Consider the following 16,224-nt stretch of genomic DNA (forward strand, 5'->3'; position numbering starts at 1 on the left):
TTTCTTAGGATGGCTGCTATTTTTCTGTCTGTTTTGAAGGCAGTCTTGATGTGATGCCTGTGTAGTATCTTACTGATTTTGTCTGTAGGACCTCTTATGTAGGGCAGGACAGCTGTTCCATAGGTCTGTTCATCTTCTAGGTCACCATTATGTCTCAGTGTGTTTTTGTGGATCAAGCTAGTGATTTTGCTTTTGTGGAAGCCGTTGCTACAACTTTAAAAGCACAACTATAATGACATGGGAAAATACCTGAACAAAGCTGAATACCATACATACATACATACATACATACATACATTCCTTCCTGCTCTTTAGCAAAACTAATGCTGCTATTTGACAGGTGCTGACCAATTTTTATACTCAAGCAGAACATTTCCTCTGTCACCACCACCATCACCTCCCCTATTGTGTTCACACACTTCCTATTACTTTTGAATGATTTTGTCATAAAGGAGGCTGACCCACAGAAGGCATTCACTGACATGGAAAAATGAATGTGAAAATAGTCATGAGGATTTCATGAAGTGGTCAGGCACTAGATGACAAAATTTATCACTATATGTTCCCTTCCCCCCGCCCCCCTCGCAATAAAATACAGACATACAGAAAACTGTTTTCTGTTCATAAAAATGTAATACATTTCTTTCTCTTCTTTTTCTCCCTCACCACTACAGTAGTAATTTTACTTTGCTTTTATATGGATTGTACTATTGAATACAAGTGTACTCATAGGCAAGCCACAATGGAGGCAGTGTCTGTTGTTTTCAGCAGAAGGTCATAACCCAGGCTTTATATTTTAAATAACTGTTACAATGAAGATGAGGGTATAGCTACAAAAGAAATAGTTATAATTTATGCCTGACTTACTTCAGCAGAATATAGTTTATTTATAAACTGCTTATGGCAAACTCTGTATGCCCCTGTTCAATGCGCGTGCTGAACTGTCTTCTGGTAAATTATTTAAATTACACCTAGCAGTAATTCCTGAGGACTTTCATACTTCATTTTCTCTATTAATATAACAGGGAAAAGCTGCTATGCAAGGATTGCTCTAAATTCCCAGAGTGTAAGTTCCAAACTCTGTATGTGTTGCATTATGCCTGTCAAAAAACTTGTCTTCTCCTGAAATTTATTACTGAAGTCTCTCCACTAGAACTACTCATTGAAGCCTTACGGAAAGCTCACACATGATTTAAGAAGCTAACAGCACTGAAAGAAATAGGTCAGGTTAAAAAAAATCTGAATTTAAGCTACCTTCACTTATTACTTATGCAAGATTATGCATAATTTAGCACGCTGCTGAATATGCAAGGGCAGAATAATTGTTTACAAAATATTTACTCTGCATTTGTACCTGTGTTTTAGTGAGATAAGGTGATTTCTCAGTACTTGCTAATCACATTAGGAAAAAAAAGGGATTAAATACATTTTTGATTGTGCTGATAACTGCACGACATTATATTTAAACAAAGATCATGTACAACATTCTTAAATAAGATATTTAGTTCTTTATTCACATTATATAGCTAAATGCAGGAGGGTGAACACAACTCTCTCTGCCTTCCTTATATCATGATCCAGTCATTACCAATTGCAGATGCTTGAATCACATGCATTTTAAAGTCAGATGCTCTGACATAATAGGGCTCTTTAAGCACCTTCTGTATGTACGATAAGCTATTCTACTCACACTCATCCTTCATAAGAAGGAACAGTGGGAACTCCAATATATTAAATTCAGCATACTAATCAACATGTATAGTGTGGGTACACATTTTAAAGAATAGACATGTGATGCCCTTCTGTTCCCAAGTCCTAATCATGTCAACCCTCATATATCAGCTAGGATCATAACCGATGCTATCACATGAGTACCCTGTGTCCATGTGAAAGCAACACTTGAGTTTTCAAGAACTGAGCCAATTTCTTTTTAGCTCAGCTGGAAGCTGCAGTAAAGCTCATCTGTATTATTTAATGCTGCAGCTCTACAGACCTGATTAGAGGACCATCTATCCATCTGCATGGCGAGATGCCTTATCATGCTTCAGGTCTTTCAAGGAGAGAAGTAGCTTGATGCCGTTTCATCTCTTTCTCATACAAACTGCTGGGATTCTTTGGGGCATACAATTAAATAAATGCACATAACATGAAGTAAGGACCTGGAGGGGAAGAGCATATGCAATTCATTATATTTTTTTTCCCCTCTTCAAGGCATGGATAAGAGGATTTTTACTACTGCAAGACCTGTATTAACTTTCTGACCTTACCTGACAATGAAGACTTCTTGCTAATGAGGAATTCTCAGGGCCATTGTTTATTTATTAAGAAGTAAGGACACCTTGGAATAAAGTCAGACAAAATTGAAGTGCTATTATGGACTTCAAATGGGGTATAATCTTCTCTCCATGATCAAGTGGGTCCCATTCAGGATTGGAGAAGGCTATACAGTGAGGAAAAGTTTAAATCCAAAGCAGACCAGATTCAATCCAAAGCTTTCCATACTTGAAGGGACCTCAGTTGCGCTCTAGACCAAAATGTGGGATATAAATAAAAAGATTTAAACCAACATAAATAGAATCTTCTGCATGATTTCCAGTGTTCTGAGAGAATAAACTACACCTGTACATTTTATCTGGTGGAACACTCAAGAGAGTGGTGGAAGAGAGAAAGAAAAACAAAAGGGGAATGGTGATAGATAGTCAGCCCTTCAACAGGACAACTAGAACTGAACTTTGTTGGAATAGGCTATAATTACAAATCTTACATGACTGCTGTCTTGTCTCCCTCTCCTAACCCAAGGATTCAGGGTATGGGGGGCTAGTCTGAGTCTCTTTGTAATACTGTCCCACCTCTCTGGATTTAACACATGTTCCTTCTGCATCTGGTATTTACCTAGTGACTTGAAGATTCCTTCTCTAAGATCTTTCAAGAAGAGACTGGATGGCCACCTATCAGAAATGCATAGGATCTCCTGCTTGGGCAGGGGGGAGGTTGGACTAGATGACCTACAAGGTCCCTTCCAACTCTTAATCTGAGAAATTATCTTCTTGGCTCCCTACAAGGATAAATGTAACTACAAATTATATGCTAAGGAGAAAAAAAAGTTATTCAAAAATTATACAGAATACAAAGAGAGCCAATCATAACAAAAGTGATGTCTCAGTAAAGATTTTATCATACTGTTCTTTATAAGGAGATACTATTAGATAATATAGTATCACCTGTGAACATAATTATTTTATAGATTACACACAGCCCCAATTTAATAGCTTTCTTGCACTTTCAAAGTTGAAGAAACATTCTATTGGTTTTGTATCAACATGTTCTTTAGTACAACCACCTTTAAATTTCAAGAGGGTTATTATAACTCTGATTCAATACATTAAATATATTTATGGAAAAAATTGCTCTATGGGGAAACAGGTTCTAGGCCCTAATATTAATAATATGATTAGAAAGAATTAGATTAGATAAGATTAGATAAGATTAGATTAGATTAAATGGAAGATTCAGTGAAATCTAGAACATAAAGCAAGATATTCTTGAAAGTCACTTAATAATTCTGAGTTAGCTGAATCTCTCCAGATCTTATTGAACTATAACAACCCTCACTATGTTTCCCTATGACAGTTCATGGTGGACAACTTGGAGAAGTCACATGTGACATGCCCAAGACTTTGGAAGACCCAGAAGACTACAGTGATACCCTCTGACTATCAATCATACATAAAATTATATCAAAAACATCTCATAACATAGCACCAGAATCTTATTCAATTATTTTAAAAATACTTTTGGAATTTTTTTAAAAATGACAATAGAATTTTTTATTTACTAAATCCTAACCATGGATGAGAAAGAATAAGAGAAAGAGAAGGAGATGAATCAAATGAAAACATATACAAACTGAAAGCTTGTATTGAGTTTTCATCTGAGCTTGCCAATAATGATTTAAAAGGAAATAAAAGATAGAAGCAATTACAATTATAGGAAGGCATGTTTTGGCTGAGAATTACAGCAAGCAAAACAGGAAGCTATAGTCAGATATAGTTTCATCAGAGATGTTTAATTTCAACTCTTCCACTACACAAAGAGCTAGACATATTTTTTTTTTGCTCTCTTTGCATCAGTGACAACAGTGGTATCCTTTGGCTGAATAAAATCACACTCATACTTAGTGTCACATAAATAACAAAACGACGTTTCACTCACCCTTCATCTAGCAAAATGGACTTCTGTGCACAAAAGTCTGATCCCCTCAGATGTATGTGTTGGAAATGGCATGAAATACTTAGCTTTCTACTACAGAAATTAATAATAAAGCCGTTACATCAGTCTTTATCAATAACTATCACAATAACAGCATAAAGCCTCAGGGGAAAAAACGTAATATATATAGTTTACATAGAACCAATTTTGCCTAGTGGTTAAGACGTTATGTTAGAAGCCATGTTAGAAACTGTGAATTCTAGTCCCTTAGACATGAAAGTCAGCTGGGCAAGTCACTTTCTCTCAGCTCAGCCCACCTCACAGGATTGGTGCTGTGGGGAAAGTTAGCGGAAGAAGGAGTATTGCCACCTTGAGTTATTTATAAAAATAATAAAGGAAGTATAAAAGATATTTTACATCTCTATCATCAATACATTTCCTCCCCTCCCCCCATCTCAGATCAATTGTCCAGGACCACAAGACCAGAAAAGACAAACATCAATGCCTTTTTCATGTTCCTATAAGGAATTTGTAATTTACTGAATCCAAATATCACTGTTCTGCCTGTTTCCTTTAATAGCCAGGATGAGCATCATATAAATAATTATGTAATGTGAGTACCCAGTCAAAGAAGTAAATATCAAGCTGCAACAATAACCATAGATACCTTGGTTTCTAAATGGAAAATATTGATACATCATACCAACATTGTAAGAATCACAGTGTTTGAGTAGCATTGGGGAAACCCAGCTGAAGTCTATCTTTTAAAATGGGTTCTCTCTCTTATCTCAACCTGCCTTACTTTGTTGTTCTTATAGGAATAACATAAAGGGTGAATCCCATGGAAGCTACCTTGAATGCCTGGAGAAAAGACAAACTAGCAAAGACAAACTAGCAAACTAGAAAAGACAAACTATGAAAATGAAATTTATGCGTAAGTATTGCAAATTCGTAAAGAAAACATCCATCAATTAAAAAAAAACCCTGCAATTTTCATTTCACAGTTTACAACTGATATTCTGTTCACTGATCCCTGCTAAAACAAACACTAATTACAGCATATATTGGCTTCAAAAATACAGCAGTTTTGACGTTTTTTTAAAAAAATGCCTCCAATATTTTCTTATTTTTCAAACCGATTGCAATGAGTGCTGCATTGTGCTGTAGAGAAGGAAGAGTTCTTACCACACAGGGTGGTTAAAGAGCATATGAATTAGATTCTATATAAGCAAATTTCTCTCTAAGTAATTTATATTGTATGGTAAACTTGTAGCCAGCGAGAACAGCAAATTAAAGCATTAATCACATCTGTAAAATTTAAGGCCTTCTGCATGCAGAGGAAAAAAAATAAGGAAATACATTTTCTTGTATTGCGAAAATAAATATTCCACATATGGATGCTGGTCTAATTCTTCTCATTACACTGGCAATGAAGATGTACGTTAAGCCCATATAACATTTCTTTCAGAATTAGTCGATAGCTCATTTTAGTAGGTGGCACATATTTTCAAAACCTGAAATACACAAACACACTAGCTGCCACTTCTCTGTCCTCCACTTCCACCCTTTCCATTTGCAGCTGAAGCTGATACTAACAGCCAATAATCACTCCTATTCCACTTGAATATCAACTCTCTGCTGAAAAATTCTAGACAATCTCTAGAGGGCAGCAATCAGAGATTCTGTATATCTTTCCTACTTTCTAGAGCAAGGGGTCCTAATTACTTAGCTGTCACACCTCCCTTTAGAATAATCTTAATTTACATAGAACCCTTGAAAATTTAAACACCAAAACGAACGCACATGAATAGTGAAAACAATATGAAACTTTGGAGAGGTCTATGACAATTAATCATGGCCAACTTGCCACAGCCAACTCAAAATGGTTAATTCACCACAGCCAACTCGCCACAGCCAACTTGCTGGAACACAACTTGCTGCAGAACAAAACTTACAATATCATCAAAGAAAGAGTAGAATAGAATCATTAAAGTGAGGGTGCAAAAGAAGGGACAGAATCAAATGTGAATGGCAAAAATTACAATACTTTTTAAAATTTATTTTAAATAATTAAATAGAATTGTTAAATTGTCCAGCAGCAAGTTGCCCCATGGCGAGTTGGCCATGGCAAATTGTCCTGCACTGAATTGGCTATGGTGAGTTGGTGGTGGTTTATCCCATTCTGTTTTGGGAAAAGTGGATTTATTGTAACGGGGCAATTAAAAGGTTCCTCACACTTCCTTTAGAATCTGCTGCACTTTCACCAGGGAGATACAACTCACAGTTTGGGAAACCTTGCTCTCGTGATTATCTGGATATTTGTAGACTTAATGCCATATTATGCGGAGATGGTAGGGAAAAGCAATTATAATCACACCCTCTTCCAGCTTTGATTGGCAAAAGGACTGATAGAGAAACAAAGGGTAAAATTGTCACCAATGTAGCACACTCTTTCTTTTGAGTTTTCATGCATTGCAGCAAAAAAACTGATTCACACATTGAGTTAAACCATAATATTATTAATTTAATTATATGAATGAATTCAGTTTGTGAAATAAACCAAGTGATGACCTATAAGAAAAACACTGTGTAGGAGAGTATTGGTCAACACTGAAACAATTATATGTATTTGTATATTTAATTCATTCATCATACATTACTACTCAGCCAAGTACCTTGGCAACTAACATAAGGAAGCTATACTTCTTGAGAGTATAGTGAAAGTTACATTTAACAGATCTTCATTTAACGGACTTTGGATGCAACAAATTTGCATCAGATCTGTATTTGGACTTCATCCTGAAATAACAAACAAGTCCATGTTTATGACATCTACTGTACAATTGCTGCAATTCCATAATTTCCCAAGTTTACATCATATGCAATAATTTACCTCTTTCTAGTAATGACGTAATTGACATTTTACATCGTCTGCACAAATGTAGGACAAATTTCACATGACATATATTTCCAGAAATGACATATATACATCAATTAAATAATTACACAAATAAGGTAAATTGAAGCAAATGACATAAAGCCCTCAATTACTTTATTACATGACTGACACAAATTACATAAATTGCATCAATTACTTAAATTCTGATTTAATGGACATTTGGATTTGACAGACACTCCTTAAATAGCTCATTAAATTAAGCTCTCTTTTTTTTCATTCATTTTTGACATCTCCACCAAAGCCTTTCTGCATTTGCTAACAAATATCATAACAATGCAAGCATAGAGATTTCTAATATAATTTGAATAAGTCATAGGGATGTTTTGTAAAATCAGAAGCCATTTCACATCTTCCTTTGGTTGTAATTTAAACTTAAATTCTATAAAACACAATAAAATACAATATTCAAGTTTTTTGTATCAGATGCATAATCATCAAGTTGCCTCGTTATTAGACATGCAAAGAATTTAGCTGCTAGCAAAACTTTGAATTCCATAGAGTTCACTTTTGAATAAAAATCATTTTGAATCTACAAATGTCTTTCTATCCTTATGTTGTACACACAAGCTGACGGTCATACTACTATTCAATCATCACATAATACTTGGTAATTAAATCTTATTTGTTCCTTAAAGGGAGCGTGTTTTACATGTGTAGGTCACAGTAAAGAAAAGGTCCTGCTGACCTTAATGATAACTTCCCCTAATAGGCAAGTACTGTATTTTTGGTGGGTTTTTTCAAGGTTTTTACTTGCACTCCAATCCACATTATTAACTTTGACAGCATATAAACCTGGAGGAGGAGGAAAGGAGTAAAAATGGGGGGAGGAAGAATGTTAGTGCAGCAAAGATTTGAAAAGAATGCCTTTCTCAAACAATCTGGATTTCTTTTTTTAATCAGATCATGCTGTTGTGCAAGCAGAAAAATAAAAGTTGCCACTAAAGAGTCTCTGTGAACTTAAATTCATAGGGTATATCAGCATCTCCGGATTTCCAGCTTCCGAAATACTGTGAAGATATGGGAGCCATGAATAGTATATTATTTAAATGTCTGTATTAAGCAGAACCCTCTCTCTGCTAAAAATGGAGAAAAAACAAACAAGTCATATTCATCAAAGTAATTGTGTAGGTACTTTCAGTACCAAAATGCCTAGAATGAAAGATTGAACTGCTAACGGCAGCGGTGACAGCCATGAATCATGGGAGGCTACTTCGGGGCCTTTACCACCATAAAACAAAAGATGTAGATGAAAAATGCTGCAATTAAGTGATTTGATTCCTGCCCCCTTTTTCCTCCTGCATTTGTGCATGGCTGCACAGCAAAGATTGATGGGAAAAATTACTCTACGTGATCTCTGACAGAGCCTTGGAACAATTCTATAAGGGGGAAACATACAAATCAAACCCGCTTTCGTGTATTCAAACAAAATAATACATATAAAGCAAATACTCTACCCTATATCCAAAGCGCCCAAGATTTGCATGCACACATAAATTGTAGCAAAATGCTTCTGCTATCAAAATCTAACTCATGGATTTTCCACCTAGTTGGGTAATGGTAGTATTTGTTTAAAATAAATATTCTATCGGTACCACTGAGTGGCATCCTAAATATATTTGTTCAGTGAAAAAGAACAAATTGCAAAGACAAAAAAATTACAGAGAGGAAATGGCATTATTCCATCAATATATTAATAAAAGTGTAGGAAATAAGATCACAACACAACTTCCTTTGCAGATTATCTGATGCCAATGTTACTGTCACTTAAACAGACATTTTCAATGTTTGCCAGTGACTGTATAACGAGTGATAGAATGGAAGATTTGGCACTCATGATACAGCAAAGCTATAATACTTACGGGATACTGTAATACTTTAAAAATAAATTCAGGGCAATGCAGAACAGCTAACAGCTATTTGGGTTGGACAATATATAAACCAGGATAGACATTTTAATACTGTCTCTTTAAGGGAATGCTAAACTTGTAATTAGGTGTGGTTTCTCAAATGGCCATAAGATGGAGGCAGAAACCTGGGTTTGTTTGGGTTTTTTTGGTCTTAGTCTCAGAAGAAGTCTCAGTGAGTCTCTGTTTTCCTTCTGTTGGAGAATATTTGCAGTTCCTTCTAATTGACTTTAGTTACTGATAATTACTTTAATTACTTTAGTTACTGATAACGGGACTGAGTTTGTTAACAAAAGATTCCAAACTATGTTGAAATTGGCTGGTGTTGAGCATAAACATTCTGCACTTTACAGACCACAACATAACTCATTTATAGAATGAAGAGAGCAAACATTACAAGCCATGGCTCGCACTATGTTATCTGATCCTGGTTTGCCTGAAACACTGTGGGGTGAAGCATAATGTGTAGTAATCATGTGTTAAACAATGTAGTTAACACAACAACTGGTGAATTGCCATTCACTAACTGGCATGGCAGAAAACCAAGTTTAAGTTACCTACACACATTTGGAGCTCCAGCATGGGTGCATATTCCCTCACAAGTAAGACTGAAAGAGCAACATAGAGCTAAGAAGTTATTTTTTGTGGGTTATGAGGCCAACCATAGATCATTTAGATTCTGGGATCAAGGCACAGCTCATGTTTATTGTAGTGCTAGTGCCAAAATTTCTAGAGCACGTTGGGTGGGATAAACTGGAACAGGAATCCAGCAATGATATCATTATTGATACCCAAATAGTCCCTAAAGATAAAATCAGTAAAGCATGAATAGCCATTAAAGAGGAAGCATGGGAGGAAGTAGTAGAACAGGCACAGGAGGAGGTAGAAAAACAGGAGCAGGTAGAACAGGTGAGTCTACCAGTAAGCCCTGTATTACCAAGACATTCAACCCGAGTAACATGACCACCTGATAGATATCAGGCTAGTGTTGTATGCCAAGTGAATACGACTACCAAACCAAGTTAACCAACCTACTCCAAGACCCCACATACAAACCCCTAAAGACAGACCCCACCACCTACCTAGAAAAAACCACCAGATCCAAAATAAAAGCCTCCCCATCAGTGAAGAAATCCAGCAAAGAATCATACCCAGAGAGAAATCTTCCAGATGCCCTAAGCTTTATGGTCTATCCAAGATACACAAAGAAGGAACCCCATTTAGACCAATAGTCAGCTCCATAGGCTCACCTCTACAAAACCTAGCCAAATTTCTCGCCAAACAACTACAGCCCTATTCAGAATCCATCAACTCACACGTAAGCACCTCATTCCAGTTCATCGAGATCATAAAGAAACAAAACTTACAACCCAGTGACCTACTAGTGAGCTTCGATGTCATATCCCTCTTCACCCAAGTGCCAATAAAAGAAGCTTTGACAGCCATCCAAAACAAATACAACCCCCCCAAGCATACCCTAGATCTGACCAACGACTGCCTATCCAATACATACTTCACCTACAACAGACAAAAATACAAACAAATAGAAGGAGCACCCATGGGATCACCCCTCTCACCTGTCATCGCAAACCTCTACATGGAACACTTTGAAACACAAGCTCTAGAAAAATATGATCACAAACCCAAACTCTGGCTCAGATACGTAGATGACACCTTCATAATCTGGCCACATGGGAAAGAAAAACTGAACAACTTCCTCACACACCTAAACAGCCTACACCCCAAAATACAATTCACCATGGAAACAGAAGCGAACAATCAACTCCCCTTCCTAGATGTCTTGGTATACAAAAAAATCCAATGGCTCCCTAGGACACACCATCTACCAGAAGAAAACACATACAAACCGCTATCTACATGCACTCTCACACCACCACCCAGCACAGATCAATTCCGTAGCCAAGACACTCATCTCCAGAACAAAATGCTTAGCCGATGAACAACACCAAAAAACCGAACTACACACTCTCACCAACGTACTTACAGCCAATGGATTCCAAAGAAAGAAGATTACCCACCTAATCCAAAAAGAAACCCCAACCAAAATCCAAGACAGAGAACAAGAGAATGGCAAAGCCCTCTTCCCATATATAAAAGGCACTACAGACAAAATCACCAAGATCCTCCAAAAACACAACATTAAGACAGCATTCTGTACAAACAGAAAGATATCCACCATCCTAAGAAACCCTAAGGACAAAATTGAGTTAGAAAACCAAGGCGTATATGAAATCCTTTGCACTGCCTGCCCCACCACATACATTGGACAAACTAACAGAAGAATAAGTGCACGCATTGAAGAACATAAGAACTCAATCAAAAAAGAAGAACCAACCTCTTCCCTGGTCCAACACCTCAAAGCCACAGGACATGAGATTGACTTTAAAAATACCAGAACTATCACCAAAACCGAACACTTCAACAGCAGAATAATCAAAGAAGCCATAGAGATAGAAAAACGCCCACACAGCATGAATAAACGAGATGACACCTCCAGCCATTTGGAAACCCACCCTCATGAACAGACAAGTACCTAACATGAAGAATGACACCAGACCCACACCCATGAGAGCCACACAAGATGCCACCACCACACTTCCACGTAGAAAACAGACTCACACCCACACAGAAGATGAGACACGACCATGGACCAGAAGCCGCACTACAGCTGCATCACTACCCATTTCAAACCCCTCCGAGCCATACATGAAGCAAACTGACACCCACCATGAAGATGCGGCATGACCACGAACTCGAAGCCAAACAGCAAGATCACAGCTCACCAACTCAAATCCCCCAGCAACTAAGACTAACCTGAGCACAACCAAGCCCCCACCTGAACAGAATATGCCTCCAGCCAATCAGAACACGGCCAACCCCCCAACCAATCAGAACACAGCCAAACCCCCTACCAATGAGAACACCCCCCCACCCAATCAGAACACAGCCAAGCCCCCACCCAATCAAGTCACACCCCCACTAGCAGTTAAAAGGAAGAAGCAGCTGCAAGCTCACATTACTCCGAGAAGCACAAAGCTGAAGACACAAGCCTGAAGATGACAAATGAGATTTCATTGAAACGTTGCCAAGATACTTCCAATTTTACACAGGAGAAAACCCGAATAACCAAAGATCCATATGTATATATTATATATATACGTATATACATATATATATGTATGTATGTATGTATGTATGTATGTATGTATGTATGTATGTTTTCTGAGGTTCTCGCGGGTATTTGTATGTGGATCTTTGGTTGTTTGGGTTTTTTCCCGTGTAAGATTTATATATATATAAAACAAACAAACAAAAACAAAAATACATTAAAAATATTGAACATGGTACAATCCTCCTAACCCACATCTTTGTCTTACATTGCTAGCAGGATTTTCTTGTCTAAAACAAGAAAATCCTGCTGATGATGTTACCTAGCTGGTAACGAAACATTCAGAAACTAAATTGAAACAAGCTCGGAGAGGAAACCACTGCCAAAATTAATCTTTGTTTATATTTCTGTGTTGATATCTCCTAACATTTTAAATAGCATATATCAATCACTTCACATCTTCTATGATAAGTAGGGGAAAAAACATTTTCAAAATATTTCTACTTATGGATGAATTTAGGATTATGGTCCTTCTATGATGTCTTTCTTTAAATATTGTATCAGATTTTAAAGTACATACTATTTTAGTACTTTAGTATATGTTCACTTGTACAGAAATCTCTTACATGTATTAAAATATTTCAGTTATCATTTTTCTGTGATTGTAATTCTTAGTGCATATTTATTATAACTCTTGATCATAATAATTATTGCATTTTAGGTAACATGTTTTGGTTCATGAAGATGTTTGTTTATTATCTGTCACCCTTTCTCATAAAAATGCTAAAATGTAACTGATAAATAGTATAAATACATTTTAACAGAAGCCATAATCCCATTCAGTATAAAGTTTTAAATTTTCAGAATAATACTATGGAGACTCAAATGGTTAGGAAAAACAGAAATATTCTAATACAGGTAGTCCTTATTTAGCAACTATGTTGGATTACAACAGTTCACAAATATAACAGGACTAAACAGTAGTAAATATATAATTTTCTGACCAATGTATGCACTTACACCCAAATTCTGGGACTGACAACAACATGGCAGAGTGAGAGCAATGTTAGAATTGTTGCATGAGAAAATGTTACCTAAATTAAGTGGCAGCAACCAGTGGTCTTCACAATATCTTTCTCTCATAAAGTGATCATTTACCGACCATGTCACTTAGCAATCATTTCACTGGAACCAATTGCAGTTGCTAAATGAGGCCTACCTATATGACACTAAACACAAAGCAGTATAGACATTGGGCAAGCTGATTTAGAAAGAATATAGTGTAGGTGGGTGTAATACAGCTTCTCCATTGTAGTCAAATATCTAAATTCATTTGTCAAGAGTACTTGAGGAAGATCTCAAAATATCACCAGCATACTTGTCTAGGTGCCCGTAGGAATTCTTAGTAATAATACCATGATTTAAGTTTATTTGGCTTTTAGATCCAACAATCATCATTGTTTTGGATTACATCCCAAAAGACCTGAAAGGCAATACAGCTGATAAAGCATAAGCAACATTTAATCAATTCCACTTAATAACTGAAATGGATTAATGGTTGGTTAGTTGGTCTGGGAGACAAGGATTGGCCCAAAGTCACCTGCTGGCTTTCATGCCTAAGGTAGGGCTAGAACTCAAGGTCTTCTAGATATGATGTGCAGCAAATATTAGACTACATGAGCATTAATCTACCAAAGACCAAGGTACAGGTAATTCTCATTATCCTCCATTCTTATCTTTGAACCATGGAAAACAAAATCCTGGATAAGACATTTTTAAAAAAATGATTTTAAGCACTGCATATCAACTTGTTCATGTAAAATTAATTATTACTAAAAGAAGTAAAGATGGCTGCATTCTGTTTTATTGATGGAAGTGAGAGTCGGGGATCTTAGATGACTTAAATGAATTTCAGTGGGAATGGGGTACTTAAGAAACGTGTGCTAAAATCAGAAGAGATAGGATTAAAGTACTGCATGCTGAAAGAATGTGGATTGAATACTAAAGTGACTGACCTGAATGAAAGTATATTGAGGTGTTTCAGTCTTGTATGAAAAAAAAAACAAATGAAGATGGAATCATGAAACAAATTTATGAAATAAGAGTGAATAGATCAAGAGGAAAGTGAAGACTGAGAAAGCTGTGACTGGATGGAGTTGATGAGATCCTGAAAACAAAGAAAAAGATGAGAAATTTAAAGAAGAAATGGAAATGAAAAGTGCAATGTACAGAGGTGATGGATGCAATCATCTTCAGGAATAGAAAGAAATAAATCATAGCAAACTAGTTATAATTCCTTTTCTTTTCTTTATATGCTTTAATTTCTTTGGTTTACTATTTTTTTACCCTTTTTCAGTACTTAAATTGCTGGTCTCAAGCAAGATATATATATATGCTCCAGATATAGATCTATTTACAATAATAAACTCAATAATTTAAATAGAAGTAAATGTTGTTAATCAAAATCAAGCTTCATATATTCATAAGGATAACTACATATGCACTGTAAAGAAAGAGAGAATGTTTTACGGGGGGTGGGGACTCCTTAAATTTATCTTTGCTAACCTATACAGTATGTTTAAATGAAAATCTGGAAATAAACAAAAATATCCCGAAAGAAAGTATGTCTTAACTCAGTGGGAAAACCTACAATCAATTTTGATATGCCAGTTTAGTTTTTCTCCCCTATTGACCAAACTTGGGCTGGTCTTTTTAAACAGAGCATGCTTTGAAACGATTCATCTTTTGACTGCATTTAAAGTAGAAGAATGAAAAATAAAAATTTATTTGGGATTTGTTTAGGGTTAGACCAGACTCATCCAATTTGTGAAAAATGTATGCTAAATATAATTTTCCAGTACTAAAAAGCTATCACACTCTACCTCTTTGTAGATAAAGAACACAGTTTTCAGAGGGTTGTATCACTCTTTCCCCCTTTTCTTCTTTCCCCCTTTTCTTTGTGGACTTGAAAACAAAAGTTAGCTTTCAGAACAAAACGTTAATCTACCAAACTGTGATTATAGCAGATATAATAGGTTTGCAATGTTCAACATGGGTGATTTGAAAGCAAGATTGAGATATAAGAAGTTAATCCTGATATTATATATCATATTAGAAATGACATTTTATCTATTTTTATGGTCCCACAGCAGAGCTAAGCACAAATGTAAAGCAGCCCTATTGAAAGCCAGATAAATTATTAGGTAAGTGTCCACTAAGTTCTTAATTAACACAAAATGTTATCTGCCGCTAGAACAGAATTACACTGCTTTTTTTTAAACAATGAATACAGATAGAACAGTGATAGGTGCTATAGAAATTAATATTTAATAGCATCTTTTAAAAGAACGTATATGTCTATTTTTTTTTTACTTTCCTAGGCACTACTTTTCATTAAAATTTAATTAGAAATTTAAAAGGCAATTTATATTACAGTTTTTAATCATTTTCTTTTTGTAGAGCATTTTCTTCATACTTCTGGAAGAATAATCTCTGCAAAAAGTTTGAGATCACAGAACATGAGTTATGGTCATTTTTTTTTTTCTTAATCCCTTTTTAAAACTAAACTAAAACTAATTTTGAGTGGTAGAATTAAAATCAGAAGTAACTAGTCAAATCAAAGGTGAAGGAGTGAGATACCAAATACTTGATAGACCCAAGGAAGCATACTGGATAACTGAAAACATTTCTATTCTTTTCTTTTTAATTGCTGTAATTAGTAGCTACCCAGATTTGTAATACTAGGACTTGCCTTTTAAAAAATCTGGTATGTGATTTACAGATAATAAGCAAGTTGAATATCTTCTGAAGGTTCCAGCCTTTTCAATCTGACAGGAGACAAGAAAGATATTTGTTTCATGGCTTACCTTATTTTAATGTGTAGCACATGGGAGGCAGTCCTTATTGGAACACTGCAAAGAAAGACAAATTTATTTTTCTTTTTCCTACAAAGCCAGAACCTTAGGGAAAAATTCTCATTGGCAGCAAAGGAACATATTCCTAAGGCTCTGCACCACGAGTAG

Source organism: Pseudonaja textilis, chromosome 1 (assembly GCF_049901715.1).
Source record: "Pseudonaja textilis isolate UNSWEBS1 chromosome 1, rPseTex1.2, whole genome shotgun sequence".
Lineage (NCBI taxonomy): Eukaryota > Metazoa > Chordata > Lepidosauria > Squamata > Elapidae > Pseudonaja > Pseudonaja textilis.